Source organism: Mus musculus, chromosome X, assembly GCF_000001635.26.
Source record: "Mus musculus strain C57BL/6J chromosome X, GRCm38.p6 C57BL/6J".
NCBI classification, from domain to species: Eukaryota; Metazoa; Chordata; class Mammalia; order Rodentia; family Muridae; genus Mus; species Mus musculus.
In genome coordinates, this window is record NC_000086.7 from 88,755,001 (window position 1) to 88,759,786 (window position 4,786).

General features: G+C 38.4%; 1 non-coding gene and 1 pseudogene across 1 annotated transcript; both read right to left on the reverse strand.

Annotated features, from left to right (window-relative positions):
• Positions 1-376: 376 nt before the first annotated feature.
• Gm8876 (predicted gene 8876) lies at positions 377-1,697 on the reverse strand (annotated as a pseudogene).
• Positions 4,474-4,553, reverse strand: Mir1906-2 (microRNA 1906-2). The gene has a single exon (NR_037313.1). It is a non-coding gene; the product is annotated as a microRNA 1906-2 (primary transcript).
• Positions 4,554-4,786: the final 233 nt, after the last annotated feature.

The window sequence follows — 4,786 nt, forward strand, 5'->3', positions numbered from 1 at the left end:
TTTAAGCAAAGAACATTATGTGATAACTCATTTAACAGAATAGAAAATAAACTTAATAGAAAATTATGTTTTAAACTTTAATGTTATATTATTATTATTATTATTATTATTATTATTATTATTATTATTATTTAGAATCCAGGAAGATGATGCAGTCTGGATACAGCATATTTAATGTCTCTGCTGTTCACAAAATCCACACCCCTCCCCTCCTCAATCTTGTGCTGGCCACAGTGCACAAGAAAATGTGACTCTCACAGTCAGTGAATAAAGAAGATGGGTTCACAGATCTTCACAGCTCTTCTTAGAAAGGGTACTGACAACCTAATGAGATGGCAGGGCAGAGGGTGAGGCTGTTCACAGTTTTAGTCTTTGGCAGAGCCCAACCAAGGCCAAATTCACCTAGGATGCCCAATGGCTGTAGGGATTTCCACAGGATCAAGGAAGCAAACCCAAATGAACATGTTGGATATATGTATATATCCTTGAAATAAAGAGCTTTGCCCTGAAAAGGGAGAGGGAAGTTTGAGGGAGGATCCATCTGATGAGCTCTGCTGCAGTGGCAGGACTGGCTTAGGAGTTTAGCCAAGGGTGCCGGGACACTCAGCATCAGTGGCTCTCTTCTCAGACATAAGCTGCAACATGGGCAGCAGGAAATCTGTGAAGCCGGCAGCCTCCTGAGGCCACTCATATTTCTCCACCAGAACCTCCAGAAGACCCCAAGGCTTCAACTTGGTGATGTGTTTCAGGTCACCTTTTTTGGTGAAAAATTCTTTGGAGTATTTTCCTGCCACAATGAGCTTGGGAGGCACCTTCCCTAGAAGTTCTATGATCCAGGCGATGTGGTCTTCATCTCATGTATAAATCCTCTCCTGAATGAGGCTCAAACAAATAGTCCCCTGTGCCTAATTCAAAGGCCATGCATGCTGTGCTCCAGATGTCAGCAGGGGTATTGTAGCCAGATCCTATTAGGACTTTCAAAGACCAAAACTGCCTTGTCTGGAAATCTTCTGTGAAATACTTGTGCACCTAGCAGGCACTCCCAAGGTCAGCAATCTTCACTTTGAGCTTCTCTGTATTTTTTGGCTCAAGGGGATTAATAAGAAAATTTCCAGCAGAGAATTTTCCTTTGCTTTCCAGTGCTCCATTGTGCTCCTGCTCATCCCCAGAAGGTGTATCTCCCTGAATGCTCTCCTGGAGGTGGGTGATGTCCTGTTCAGTGAGTGACTGTTCTACAGAGGACTGGCACACCATGGTCTCAGACACCTCAGAGGCCGTGGGTGTGCAAGTCTGGGTCTTGAGACGGACTGCTGTCTCCATTTGAAGAGTTTAGGAAACTAGTTTCCTGCTTCAAAGTGTGTACATCACAGTCATTAGCATTATGCAGATCCTCTTTAAGACTCAGTGTCTCATTATTAGTGTTCTCTGGGTAATTAATGATTCCAATCACTCCATTACAATTAATCTCTGGCGCACCACCCTCTCCAACATGCTCCGTGAGTGTCTGGTCCTGGCCAATGGAATTTGCCTCTTCAAGTTTCTCTTGGGTCATTTTATTGGGTGGGTTCTCTGTCAAGGGTCTTTCAACAGGACTCTGATTCTTCTTGCTTGTTAGGTCTTTTTTTGCCCAGGGCCAGACTCTTTCTTCCTGTCCTCAATTTCCTGCATTCACTTCTCTAGTAATTCTGCCTGGCGCTATATTTGTAAAGATGGATAACAGATATCAAAATTCATTGAGGTATGAGCATTTATTCCAAATTATCCATAGCTTACAATGTTTACATTTTAAAAAGATTCATGTTCTCTTCTCAGAAGCAACAGTTTTAATAGTAAACTCAAAGGTGGAGTAATGTTATCTTATGGAACTAATCCTTGGGTGACATGGAAGAAAATCCTTGAACATTTACATTATGATGGGAGTTTTTGGAGAGTAAACAAGAAAAGGGGATAACATTTGAAATGTAAATAAAGAAAATATCTAATAAAAAGTTTAAAAAAATGAATAAGTTGAGGCTGGAGAATTGGCTCAGTGCTTAACAGCTCATGCTACTCTTGTAGAGCCACATTTTGGTCCTTGATTACAAGATAAGGGCATGGAAATTAATGATCAGAATCTTAAAAGCATAATTATTTTTCTGTATATAAAGTAAGCCTGAAACAAATTGGGAAAAAATAGGGTTTAGTCCTGTACTGCATAAACATATTTTACATAACTACCAACTACATATGTTACATAATATCGCATTGTATAATGACAGTACAGTCATATTAGTTCGTATAAAGACACTATATTGTTTACATAATGACAAAATCAACATCACTTGAAGTTGTATCTCTCAGAACATAACCCTCTAATTGAGTAATATAAGATTGGAAACTTGTCATAACAAAAACACTCACAAAACCATACACCAACTATATTTAAGCCAATACTAAAAAATATATGAATGTGTAACCATTAAAGCAACTCTAGCCATTTGAAGCTATGCCATGAAAAATAAAGGTGGAAAACTTTTGCTCATAAGCTTCAAATATTGCATAGATGATAACAAGCACAAAAGATTTCTTTGATTGGTGGTTTAGTACCAGAGAGTTCTTGGAGTACTGGTTAGTTCATGTTGTTTTTCGTGTCTCTAGCTGCATATGTAGCAGAGGATAGCCTAGTTGGTCATCAATGGGAGGAGAGGCCCTTGGTCCTTTAAAGATTCTATGCCCTGGTATAGAGGAATGCCAGGGCCAGGAAGAGGGAGTGGATGAGTTGTGGAGCAGGGGAAGGGGGGGAGGTGATAAGGGATTTTCAGAGGGAAAACTAGGAAAGAGGATAACATTTGAAATGTAAATAAAGAATACATATATAAACAAGCACAAAAGATCCTTCTAGAGGGCAGGGATAGGTGCCACCATAAAAAGTAGAGAAAAGAAAATACTCTAAGAAAACACATCCGTAGGTCATGGCTTTCAGCACTATGATATGCTATGACATTTTTACAGTCCCTGTTTTATAAGGTTTGAACCTGGGTATGAATTGTCATTTGTATTAAGCCTTTCCTCCTTTTAAACAAAAGATTACATTTAATTACTCCATTTATATTCTAACATTTAATAACAAGTAAGCAGAAGTCAAATAGTTTGCTTGAAATAACAAGTGTATGAATCTCAGGGAGATAATGACCAATAATGTGAGATGTTTAGATTTTGACACATAGTGATTATAGTACATTGATAAATAATTCCATTTTGATGAGTATTGGGATTATTCCTCAACTATATACATGACTAATTTCTAATATGATTGCAAAAGCTTTTCCATTTATTATAGCAGATTGCTATTCCTAAACTATGAATTCGAGCCTTTAAAATTATTTTAAACATACTAAGTGCTTTTATTCATTTAAAATGTATAAGTTATAAGGAAAATCTGTGAAAGTTTGCAATAGCCATAATTTCTCATAAGTCTCACAATGAAATAGTCGTATCCTTAATCACCACTTGAGAGTGCATCATTGTACTATTTTCTTCTTCTTCTTCTTCTTCTTCTTCTTCTTCTTCTTCTTCTTCTTCTTCTTCTTCTTCTTCTTCTTCTTCTTCTTCTTCTTCCTCTTCTTCTTCTTCTTCTTTTAAATGTTCCTTAATAATACAGAGAATATATTTTTGTCATAACATTTCAAAACTTCAAATTCCTCCCAGATATTCTTACTCTCCCTACAAACCCAATTTCATGCTCTGTCTCTTAAAAAATTACCACAAAAAATACCACAAAACAGGGAGTCAAATTTGGTTTGGCAAATTACTTTTGAGCATGGATACAGTACACAAATGTGGTTGATATACCCAGTGTCACTCCAGTGAAGAAAACTGATTTTCTTTGTCATAGCAGCTATCTGTAGCAAATAACTTTTTGTTTAGGAGCATTGCTTTATGCCCCCCTTCTCTCCTCCATGCTTTGATTTTGTCTGCCTGAGCTTCTTTATGCTCTCACAAACTCAGTGAGATCACTTATGATGTGCATCTGCCCTGTTATATCTGAAAACACTATTTACTTAACATTGCCTGACAACTCTAGCTCTTAAAATCTTCTGCATAGATTCCTGAATGTTAGGGTTTCCCCTAACATTCAGTGATCTATGCATTCAGGTGTGATAAAGATATGAATATCACACTAAGGGCTAAGCACTCAAAAATCTCCCACTGTCTGATCTATGTTACCCATTTGTAAGTCTCCGTGTTAATAACAATCTATTTTAAGAAGTTTCTCTGATGAAATTTGAACATTACACTGATCCATGGGTATAGAAATACATTATTAAGGTTCTTTTTATTACTGTACTCATTTATTAAATTAATAGTAAAAGAATTTTCCTCTAACCACTATAATCTACTTAGTCAAATGCTCTTGGCATCATGGAGTGGGCCTTAAATCAAATAGAATATATATTTGATTATTTTTCTTTTTTTTTTTTTTTTTTTTTTTGAGGTCTCTGCCCAGCCCTGCCTCAGGCTGCTGCAGTTCATTTAATTCTCACAACAACCCTAGGAGGTTGCTCCTAATGTCCCCACTACCCCAAAAGGGACATCTCCGAGAAGGTGGGTGGAGGAGGGGGAGGGGACATGCCTTGGGGGGTCAGCCACGTGCTCATTCCAGAAGGAAGCACCCCACCCCACCCCACCCACGGAGTTGCCAGCAAGATGCTGGTCGCCCCTGACCCGGGTCCCCCTCCTGAGAGGTTCCCAAAGGGACCCTTTTGCTCAGGACATTGTTAGGACAGCATGATCAGTCACAAGGGAC